Source organism: Pyrus communis, chromosome 2 (genome assembly GCF_041283825.1).
Source record: "Pyrus communis isolate YQ-2024b chromosome 2, ASM4128382v1, whole genome shotgun sequence".
Taxonomy (NCBI): domain Eukaryota; kingdom Viridiplantae; phylum Streptophyta; class Magnoliopsida; order Rosales; family Rosaceae; genus Pyrus; species Pyrus communis.
Window position 1 is genome coordinate 3,580,780 of NC_142566.1, and position 12,603 is coordinate 3,593,382.

Genomic DNA, 12,603 nt, shown 5'->3' on the forward strand with positions numbered 1-12,603 from the left:
ACCGCGTTTAGAGTCAGATATAATTAACTTTATGAGTTTTTGCTTTTGCCTTTTGGATTGTACATAGCTTAGCTCTATATTCTCTCCATATTAGTAGTTGAAGAAGAGGATATGACGAAGCAATTTACAGAATAATTTAGAGGGAACGAGAGAAAGTTCCACATTGGGCCAACTACTCTTCAACCATCCAACATTGAGTGATTGCTGCAGGATTAACATTTTCTGCTCTGGCCGGTATGTAAATTCATTATTCTCTACGATATTTGTTAATTAAGTTGCCAATCTGATGTTAATCTGTTTTAGTAAAATGGCTTATGGGACAAAAAGTTGCAGTCTGAGAGAGTTTATTTGCATGCTGGTAATATATTACGTACTTCTTGCTAAATGCTGATGGAAAAGATCACGACACGATCTTGGTAGCAGTAGCCTCCTTAATGATGTTTCTCAGAGGGAGGTTAACAACATCAAATTACGTCATTGCACGGTTTGCGAATCGCATGCTGTTTTCCATCTTCGTTTCGTATGCAGTAGCAGTCTTGTTGTGCTCATCTCACCCATTTTGCTGTGCTTGAGATACAATAACACACGACACTCCAATTACCGACGATGTTGAATCAGAAACTCTTGTTTCATCTGGAGGAAGATTTGAACTCGGATTCTTTAGCCCTTCACCTCAAGGGACTCAGAGATATGTTGGCATATGGTATCACCAACTGAGTCCGAGGACAGTGGTATGGGTTGCCAACAGAGAAAACCCAGTCCTCAACTCCACGAGTACCGGATTTCTTGCACTCCAAGATGGTAACCTCCATGTGTTGGATACTGCCGGAAAAAGTTACTGGTCAACGGAGGTTGAAACATTCAATTCTTTAACGCAGACTGCGACGCTCATGGATTCCGGAACCTTGTTCTAAGCAGTACTGGCGATGATAAGTTGGCAGTGAATTTTCTGTGGCAGAGCTTTCAAAGTCCAACCGATACATTCATTCCTGGGATGGAAATTGATAAAAGCTTGGAGTTGACTTCGTGGAGAGGCGAAGATGACCCAGCAAGCGGGAAATTCATCTTCAAACAAGATCAAGTTGGAGTGAACCAGTATGGCATCTCAAAATCAAAATCGATTCTGTACTTGAGAAGCGGAGAACGGGCAAGTGATACATTTTTCAGCTCCGATCAAATTCTTCCTGCTGTTATTTACTTACTATCAAATTTTAGCAAGAAATATGTTGTTGGAAATTCCCCCAAGATTTTCAGTTCTCCGAGTCCAAACTCCACTTATAGAAACATAGGAATTCCTCCACGATCAGAATACAATTATACAAGGTTGGTGATTAGTATTACTGCAGAGATACAGTTTCTGATGTGGATTGATTCCACAAAGCAGTGGAATTTGTATTGGTCGGCGCCAAGAGATAACTGCGGTGTTTTGATGCTTGCGGCAACTTTGGCAGCTGCAATGATAATAATATTCCGTTTCTGCGCAAATGTTTGCCTGGTTTCAAACCCCAGTATCTACAACAGTGGAATTCTGGAGACTTTTCAAGTGGATGCACAAGAGAGTCTCCAGAATGCTACAAACACTGTAGTTGGATTATCTTTCCTTGGCCCAAGATGATATCCGGCCCATGATGATAGACTAAAAGTTTGATCCATGCAAATGCTAGAAACTTCTTGCATGGATATGTCGGTGGATCACTAGCTAGACAGATCTAGCTATTGTACAATTGTGAGGTTGTCATGCAAAGCCCATGTTAGTGGGCTGATTGTAGAAAAGCCTAGAACAATGCTAGGATGAAATAAGTCCATTCCATCGACTTAGAAAGTCAGGTTTGGCAAGTCCATAAATTTGTAATGGAGTAATGCAAGTAAGCAACCAATCAAGCAAGCAAGCAACCAAGTGAGATTGAGAAGAAAGAGTAGTCTTGTAAGAGTGTGAGTGGTCTAGAGTTTGTCTCTAGAAAGTGAGTGAGTGTCATAGCTCTTTAAGAGTGTCTTTGATAGTTTGTGTTGTAATATTTTGTTTGTGTAATACAAGTAATTTGTTTACTTGTATTGTCTCTCCAACACTTGTGTTAAAGTTGTGTACTCTAAGTTTTTCCCAAGAATTGGTATCAGAGCGGTACAATTAGGGACTGTCTCTATTGAAGCTTTTGAGAATAGTGAGAAGTTTAGTACTTCGCAAGATTATTGGTTAATCTTGTTCGGCGCTCTGCTGACAGGATGGGATATCTTCAAGTTGTTGGAGGAATCAAGAAGTTGAACAACAAAAATTACAACACGTGGGCGACGTGTATGGGGTCTTACCTACAAGGCCAAGATCTTTGGGATGTCGCTGGCGGTAATAAAGGTACACAGCCAGAAGAAGACACTAGCGGCGCTTTGAGGAAGTGGAAGATCAAGGCAGGTAAGGCCATGTTTGCCTTAAAAACTACAGTTGAAGATGACATGTTGGAGCACATATGGAAGGCCAAGACATCGAAAGAAGCGGGGGGCACCTTTGCCGCACTCTTTTCAAAGAGGAACTATACAAGATTGCAGCTTCTCGAGAATGAGCTATTATCAGTGGCCCAAAAGGAAATGACGATTGCACAACATTTCCACAAGGTAAAGTCTATTTGCCATGAAATTTTTGAATTAGATCCTAATGCTGCCATTGTAGAATCCAGGATAAAAAGAATAATTATCCAAGGATTGAGACCCGAATATCGAGGCTTCGTTGCCACTATACAAGGATGGCCGACCCAACAATCACTTGTTGAGTTTGAGAATTTGCTTGCCGATCAAGAAACTTTGGCAAAGCAAATGGGAGGGGTCTCGTCAAAAGGTGAGGAGGAAGTGCTCTACACCAAAAGTAAAGGCAGCTTTAAGCAGCATATTGGTGGAGGATCTAAAACAAATGGTGATAAGGCGAAAGGTTCTGGCCAGGGGGAACTCTGAAGTATCACGGCAACCGTGGTCAGTCCTAGAATAATAAAAGATTTGAGGGCAAGTGCTACAATTGTGGAAAGAAAGGCCATATGGCGAAGGATTGCTGGTCCAAAAGGTCTATAGAAAGTAACATCGCCAACTCAAAGAAGAAAAGTGAAGATGATTGGGACATCGTTGTGTCTCTAGCCCTGGAGGAAGAATGGGACGCTGAAGCATCCGTTGCTGTGGAGAAGCAAGAGTCAGCTCTCACAACAATAAGTCCAGAGTCGATTGACTACCAGAATGATTGGATCGTGGATTCAGGCTGCTCAAACCATATGACAGGTGATGAGAAAAAGTTAGAAAGTTTGACTGAGTACAAATGAGGCCACTTAGTGGTGACGGCTAACGACTCGAGGCTACCGATTGCTCACATTGGTAAGACAGTAATTGAGCCCCGATACAACACTAATCATGTGCAGCTTCAAGATGTCTACCATGTTCTAGGTATGAAGAAAAATCTACTTTCAGTGCTTCAACTGACATTATTGGGAAATTATGTCTTGTTTGGTCCATGAAATGTAAAGGTGTATCGACACCTCAAGATCTTAGGGACGCCAACAATGGAAGGACGGCGACTGCAGTCAGTCTATGTAATGTCAGCAGAAACTGCATACGTAGACAAAACAAGGAAGAATGAGACAGCAGATTTATGGCACATAAGATTAGGCCACGTTAGCTATCACAAGCTAAGTGTGATGATGATGAAGTCAATGCTTAAGGGGCTACCTCAGCTTGACATGAGAACATACACGGTTTGTGTAGGATGCCAATATGGTAAAGCACATTAACTACCATACGAAGAGTCAAAGTTTAAAGCAAAAGAGCCTTTGGAGTTGGTTCATTCCGATGTGTTCGGGCCTGTCAGGCAACCATCGATAAGTGGGATGCGGTACATGGTGACGTTCATTGATGACTTCTCCAGGTATGTGTGGGTTTTCTTTATGAAAGAAAAATTTGAAACATTTTCAAAATTTAAAGAGTTTAAGAAGACAATTGAAGGAGAAGTGGGAAAGAAGATTCGTTGTATACGCACGGATAATGGAGGAGAATATACCTCGAATGAGTTTTCCCAGTATTTACGAGAATGTAGAATACGTCACCAGTTCACCTGTGCCAATACACCACAACATAATGGTGTAGTGGAAAGAAAGAATCGACATCTTGCAGAGATATGTTGAAGTATGCTCCATGCCAAGAATGTACTAGGAAGGTTTTGGGCTGAAGCAATGAGAACTACAGCTCATGTGATCAACAGGCTTCCTCAACCCATGTTAGAATTTGTCTCATCCTTTGAGAAACTGTGGGATATGAAACCTACAGTTAGTTACTTTCGAGTCTTTGGTTGTGTGTGCTACGTATTTGTTCCAAGTCATTTACGCAGCAAGTTTGGCAAAAAGGCAGTCCGATGTATCTTTATGGGATACGACAGCCAAAGAAAAAGGTGGAAATGTTGTGATCTTACGAATGAAAAGTGTTACACATCAAGAGATATGGTGTTTGATGAAGCATCTTCTTGGTGGTCCTCAGAAAATGAGGCGTTGCCTGATTCGAGAGAGATTGAAGATAAGCTATAACAAAAGATGGGGGAGCAAACTGTTCGAATCCAGTCGAGACCAGATGAGTCTGGGGATTCACTTGATGGTGATCGTGTTGAGCAAGCAGCCAAAACCCTTGGCAAGCTGGCGTTTATTAACAACCAGAAGAAGATATACCTAGTGAAGTGGAAGTATCAACTCCACAATTATAACTAAGGAGGTCAACAAGAATCAGGAAGCAAAATCCTAAATACGCCAACGCAGCTATAGAAGAAGAAACAGTTGAACCTGAGTGGCTTAAAGTTGGGAGAAGAGGTCACTGCAGTAGAGCTAAATCAAGCTTGGAATCTAGTGCCAAAGCAAAGAGATGTGAAACCCATATCATGCAAATGAGTGTTCAAGAAGAAGCTTCGTTGCCAACTCAGCATGGAGAAAAGAATGAGCTGGTGTTGAGGGGGAGTGTTGAAGATCAACACCAGCCCAATTGGTGTTTGTGTTGAAGTGTAATCTTTCCTTGGCCCAAGATGATATCTGGCCCATGATGATAGGCTAAAAGTTTGATCCATGCAAATGCTAGAAACTTCTTGCATGGATATGTTGATGGATCACTAGCTAGAAACATCTAGCTATTGTACAATTGTGAGGTTGTTATGCAAAGCCCATGTCAGTGGGCTGATTGTAGAAAAGCCTAGAACAATGCTAGGATGAAATAAGTCCATTCCACCGACTTAGAAAGTCGGCTTGGCAAGTCCATAAATATGTAATGGAGTAATGCAAGCAAGCAACCAATCAAGTAACCAATCAAACAAGCAAGCAACCAAGTGAGAGTGAGAAGAAAGAGTAGTCTTGTAAGAGTGTGAGTGGTCTAGAGTTTGTCTCTAGAAAGTGAGTGAGTGTCATAGCTTCTTAAGAGTGTCCTTGATAGTTTGTGTTATAATATTTTGTTTGTGTAATACAAGTAATTTGTTTACTTGTATTGTCTCTCCAACGCTTGTGTTAAAGTTGTGTACTCTAAATTTTTCCCAACAAACAATACTAGACGCTACATATAATTTCTCAAATGCAAACAAGCTTGGACAAGGGGGATACGGGCCCGTTTACAAGGTAATTAAACAGTTTACCATTTCTTAGCACTCTTATCACCTAATATAGCAACACTTGTTTGTCAATAATGTTTATCTGTTGTGGTTACTTGTAAATTTATATGTATAAGGATTTTGTTGCCAGTGAATTTTTCTCGGAGGCCAAGAAATTGTGGTGAAAAGGCTATCTAGGGTTTTAGGACAAGGTTGCAGGAATTTAGGAATGAGGTGGTGCTGATTGCCAAACTTCAACACCGAAACCTTGTTCGACTTAAGGGCTATTGCATGAAAGGAGAAGAAAAGATCTTACTCTATGAGTACATGCCTAACAAAAGTTTAGACTTCTTTATATTTGGTTCTTTCCTACACCTCTTTTGATTAGCTTTTACTGCATGATATATGGTTTCTTGATTGAGGAAAATGGAAATTCTGCAAGATCATACAAAAAGCATGTTTCTCAACAAGGAGATGTGTTTTAGCATCATTTTGGGAATCACTCGATGACTTCTTTATCTTCATCAAGATTCCAGATTGAGGATCATTCATAGAGATTTGAAAACCAACAACATTTCGGTTTGGCGAGGATTGTTGGAGGCAAGGAAACTCAGACAAACACAAACACTGTAGTTGGATTATCATTTTGTTTAAATTTGGTACGTCCCTAATACACTTTGTATTTAATTTTTACTACAAGAACCAGGATTATCATTTTTTGTCACTTAATTAGTAGTTAATATATATATAAAAGTATGAAACTAGAAAAGAAAAAAAAAAAGAATATGGGTGTATAATCAATACTTGTACGTTGAATTTAAATCAAAATATTAGGTTACTTTTTGAGTTGTACGTAAATAAACTAGAATTGAACGTATATATGTGTATATGCTGTGCATGTAAAGTACGTGTCTTTACAAACTATAGGCTGGGATAAAATGATACTTGATTAGGAAAAATTACGCAAGAGACCTTTTAGCGAAATTTTTGTGTTCCCATATAATATCTCCGCGTCGCATATATATCACCCATATGAGTGTGTATCCTCGTGTATTTGACTTGTATTTGTATATGATACGGCGAAAAAATGGAGTATTCATGCTCACTAGACCAAGACAAAAGAACATGTCAGTTCTCAGCTCTGGGTGTACCACAAAGTAGGGGTAGCTTGTTGTAGGATTTATCTTATGGGATAAATAAATATCAAAGGATATTCTACTTACATGAGGATATTATGAAATCAGGAGATATTCATATTAGAATATACTTGGGATTTTCATGAGCTTTTAAGTCTTTGTACACTCTTCCCAACCACTGTACAAGGAGGCTTTGGGGAAGAGAGAACAAAATAAACACAAGTTTTTCCACAGTTCAAATATTCTAGTTAGGTCTTTAGAGCTATCGCTTTCAACTCTAGGTTTTGGGAGCCGAAAACCAAGGGGCAACTTGACATACAGTAGCCAACTCGATGACTTGTGACTAGACATGCACGGATGGTCAAAGCAGTTGTTCGTGTTTGTAGGAGCGTGTTGAGATTCAAGCTTCCGCATAAAGGTACACACGTCATTTCGAATTTATTTATAGTCTTCCAACAGTTGTATCAGAGCCACTCACATACTCCTCGCATTAAAGCATGAGAGATATATATATGCCATGAATGCTTGTCTTTAAAATTTTCGTTTTTGCCATGCTTATTTTTTCTGGGTTACGTTCTTTACATTCATATGAGATTGTTTAAAATTTGGTAAAGAAAAATCAAGTGGTTAGATAGATAATTGAAACCCTAGTTTCGTAATAACATGAAAAACGAATTTTTCCAAGGTTTTTGAGACTTTTTTTTTTTCATGCGGTTAGAGTTGTTTTTGGAATTCGCCAAAGAAGACTTAATTGTAGATGATAATTTGATCTTTCTAATGACATAAAATACGCATAAAATAGATGCATATTCACTAAGTTATGGCCTCTGTAAACAGGCATTGCGAGAGTGAAAAATCTAGAAATTTCAGTTTTTTTTTTGGAAAAAGATGATGAGCAATGGTTCATCTCTTCCACTCTCAGCCTAAGCAAGTACGAGTACAATGCTAGGCTTTTCATGGATGTTAGCTACACTATTGGATTCATCTCAAGGAGTTCAATCCAACGGAGGTCAAAAGAATAGCATCAGATCGCCAGAAGGCGGCGCATGTGTGTGTGTCACACGCCACCCACAGCGAGTGGATACGAACAATATTAAATTAATTATTAAAAAAATTTAATTAATTTTGCACCGTCGCTTTGGGTGGCGCGTGGGCTGTGTTTTTGGGACACGACATGCGAGTGAATCATTGTGGTTCACTAACCTACGTAAGTGTATATTTAGGTTTGGTATCAGAGACGTTTTTAATTTAAAACGTTCTTAATTAACCTTTAAAAAATATCCAACACATGCCAAGATTTTAGAAAAATCAAAAAGAGATAATGTCGATCAAATTTGCTCATGTTGATTGAGCATTTTAAATTAGAAAGGAATAGTCTTTAGGAGAATAATTAAAAAGGATTACCTAATTAATAAAAAATAATGAAATTAGACTGGGGTTCACTAATGGTCACCTTTTATTCGATGTGGTGTCTGGGAAAATCATTAAGGAGACACTTTGGGTGTCAAAGAGGTTCGGTTTTTAAAAGCTTCGCGCTGCCACCCCTCCCGGATTTGACTTGGCCGCACTTACGAAGGCCCACATGTCGAGCCATTGTCTAAAAACCCTAATCATTGTGCACTCAATTGGATGTTGCATGAAAAATGGATAAGCTTAAAACATAATAATGTTTAAATAAGATTTATTTTGCAAAATAATTAGAAAATATGATCTTGACTCTTAGAATTGAATGGTAATTACGAGTGACTTAGCAGATTTTTCAATTTCAACATAGGAGAAAAGGTGAAATATTTTCTAATGAGTTTTTGAAATAAATAAATGTAAGATGTGTAATTAATAATGTCAAAATTATTTCACCCTTGTACAAAGAAATGGCTGCCAAAAATGTTGTTGCTGATTTGACCAAAGGAGAAAAGCTGGTTGGAACCAACTATGATATTTGGCATAGGAAGATCCAATATCTTCTTAATGAACAAGAGCTCTTGGAGCATTTGGAGGCTTCGGTGGATGAGCATGATCTTAAGAGAGATGGAACCATTGCAGCTCAACATACGACTAGAGTAATGTCTTATGAATCTTGGTTCAAGAAAGATCGAAGTGCGTGATTTACTATGTTAAGCAGCATGTATGATGATCTTATTGGTGAGTATGAAGGGTATTTGACCACCAAGGAGATGTGGTACCAGCTAAAATTTGCTTTTGGTGGAACCTCAACTACTAGGCTGAGAAGTCTAGTGTTGAAGTTTGAGGTTTACATGATGGATCCTAAGCACTTTGTATTTAAACATCTTAGGAAGATGTCTAACATGATATGAGATTTGAAAGCTGCTGGGAGTATCATCACCGATGAACAACAATTCCAAGCTAAAAATTAGGTCCCTTCCATACTTGTGCGATGCCCTTAAACAAATCATGATGCACAATGATCAAATTAAAAACTTTCAAGACATCTCGCGTTATGTTGAACTGGAAGGTAAGCACCGAGTGGCGACCTAGAGTACTGCCCTTTTAACTCAAGGTGAGTCCAAAAAGGATAACCAATTCAAAGGAAAAGGTAAAACCAAGTCTGAGAAAAAGGATGCAAAGCTTGCTCCTAATTCTAATTAGATCAAGGCCCACAGAGGTAAACGTAACAAGAAAGATGAATCCAAGTCAACATGCTTTAACTGTAAAAAAAAGGGACACTTCTTTCGTAATTGCATTAGGCCAAATAGAAAGGTAATCCTTAACCCTAAATCTGTCATTGCTTCTGTATGTTCGCATATACATGTTGCTCACGCGTCTGACAATTGGATTGTAGACATAAGAGCAAACAAACATATGACGCAAGATAAAATGGGGTTTGAAAATTATCAACGCTTTCCAGCAAAGTCACAATGGGTGTACGTGGGTGAACGAAGTCGTACAAAAGCTTTGTGAGTTGGTTCGTATCGACTTCAACTAATCACTGGGTGTCAACTGCTTCTGCATGGTGTCTTGCACGCCTCTAGAATGCAATTTAATTTATTTTCAATTACTGCACTTTTATATGAAGGATATTGTTTTTACTTAAGCCCGTGTAGACTTGTGATCTATTTGGATCAAGTTGAAATTGGATATGGTTCAATAAAGAATGATTTTATTTGTTGGATTTGATTGATTCTTGTTCTTCTACTTCTTTAGTAACTATTATTAAACATGTTAACTATGAAACATGGCATGCTAGACTAGGGCATATAGGGCAAGATAGAATGACAAGGTTGTTAGAAAAGGCATGTTGGGGTCACTCACTAATGTTAATCTGCCTATATGTGAGCCTTGTTTAGCTGGCAAAGCAGTTAGAAAACCTTTTGGAAAGGCTGTTCGAGCTACTCAACCGTTAGAGTTAATTCACTCTGACATCTGTGGACCAATGAATGTGAAGGCCCATAATGACGCCTTTTATTTTCTGACTTTGATTGACGATTACACGTGATATGGTTATGTGTACTTGATCGCTCATCGCTATGAAGCTTTAGATTGTTTCAAATACTTCGTAGCTGAGGTTGAGAATAAAAAAGGGAAGACTATAAAAGCTCTTCGCACTAATTGTGGATGCGAGTATTGGTTTGACTAATTCAAAGTTTTTTTGTGAAAGTAAGGGGATACACACACAACTTTATGTTCATTACATGCCATAACAAAATGGTGTTGTTGAAAAGAGAAACAGAACTTTATTAGACACGGTCAGGTCTATGATGGTGTAGGCAAATCTCCCCATATCTTTCTGGGTTGATGCATTATTGACTGTGACATATATAATTAACCGTGTGCCTTCAAAGATGGTTCCTTCAACCCCATATGAACTTTGGAATGATGTAAAACCTAATCTGGGTAATTTTTGTCCTTAGGGTTGTGCTGGATTTGTTCATAATCAATCATATAAGTTTGGAAAGTTGGGTCCTAGAACAAATAGACATATCTTTATAAGATATTATGAAAACCCGAAAGGTTATGTGATGTATGGTGAACATCTAGATGGAAGAAGAACCGAGATTGATTCACATGATGTGGAATTCATAGAGAATGACTTCTCAAAACTTGGTGATACTGTCAAAAACCTTGATCTCCATGAGTTGGAGAAAGATGAAGAACTCGTAACATCTTCAAGCGAAGAAAGGGAATTAATTTCCAATCTGATGGTCGCTTAATATGATGTGGGAGTACACAACCCAGTGGGAGTAATGTATCTATAAACACTCAAGAGAATACGCCCAATGATGGGAACGTACCCTTTGAAATTCAAGGTCACACAGTTTGAAGAAGCAAGAGATGCCACATTCCCACATGTCATTTTGAGGTTAATGGGGAGACCTGCATTTTCATATCTTTAGTGGAAGACGAACCTTCTTCTTATAAAGAAGCATTGTCTTCAAAATCCAAAGAAAAGTGGATAATTGCAATGGAGGAAGAGATGAGCTCCATGGACAAAAATATTGTTTGGGAGTTAGTTGACCTTCCGTCTGGGCGTAAAACTATTGGAAAAAAATGGGTTTTAAAAATCAAACGCAAGGTGGATGGTTCAATTGGCAAATATAAGGCACGCCTTGTGGCGAAATGATACACTTAGCAATTAAGTGTAGACTATGAAGAGATATTCTCCCCTGTGGTGAGGTTTGCCTATTTTCACCTCATTTTAGCTATTGTTGCTCAACTAGATTTGTAACTTTACCAAATGGATGTTAAGACAACATTTCTCAATGGAGAACTAGACGAGGAGATATACATGGATCAACTTCTAGGCTTCGAGGACAAGAGGCCAAGAGTTTGCCGCCTAAAACGTTCCATATATGGCCTCAAGCAAGTGTCTAGACAGTGGAACATTAGATTCCATAATTCAATCACTTCATTTGGTTTTGAGATGATTGAGGAAGACCACTATGTGTATCTTAAGAAATCTGGGAAAAGTATTCTTATACTTTCTCTGTATGTTGATGACATCTTAATAGCGGGAAATGACCAAACCTCTATAGAAACAACGAAAGCATGGTTGTCATCCCATTCTGAGATGACAGATATGTGTGAAGCACATTATGTTCTTGGAGTTAAGATCACGAGAGATCGCTCAAAGAAATTTCTAAGTTTGTCTCAAGAGACTTACATTAAGAAGGTACTTGAACGATTTAAGATGGAGAACTCCAAACCCATAGACACTCCTCTGGAAAGAGGCGCGATATTGTCCTTAGAACAGTGTCTAAAGACTAAGAAAGAGAAAGAACAAATGGCAAACTTCCCCTATGCCTTTGTAGTAGGAAGTCTGATGTACGTGATGTTTTGCAAACGTTCGGACATTTGCCATGCCGTGGGCATGGTAAGCTGGTATCAAAGTAATCCTAGACAAGCTCACTGGTAAGCCTTCAAGAAGATTATGAGATACCTTCAAGGAACAAAAGATTTAGCCCTATGTTACCATGAAGGGGATCTGAAGTTGAGAGGATATGGTGATGCAGATTGGGCAAGCGCAAGTCCACCTTAGGCTATGCTTTTGTCCTTGGAGGTGGAATTGTTTCTTGGTGTAGCAAGAAACAAACTTGTATTGCTCTGTCCATAATGAAGTCAGAATATGTTGCCCTTGGATCAGTTGTTCAAGAAGTTATTTGGCTAAAAAGGTTTATATAACAGATGGAAGTTACGACTTATGCTCAAGAAGCTGTACTTGTCTACTGTGATAGTACTTCAGCCTTAGCATACACTAAAGATCTTAAGTATCATGGCAAATCTAAGCATATCGATACATGATATCATTTCTTTAGGAACAAGGTTACCAAGGGTGAAGTAGTGTTGAAACATATCTCGACCACCAATATGCTCGCTGATCCCATAACCAAACCCATAATTAGAAACTCGTTTCTGACTCATGTAAAGAAT

At 38.8% G+C, this 12,603-nt stretch overlaps 1 pseudogene; it reads left to right on the forward strand.

Annotated features, from left to right (window-relative positions):
* The first annotated feature begins 433 nt into the window (after window positions 1-433).
* LOC137746830 (G-type lectin S-receptor-like serine/threonine-protein kinase At4g03230) lies at window positions 434-6,252 on the forward strand (annotated as a pseudogene).
* Window positions 6,253-12,603: the final 6,351 nt, after the last annotated feature.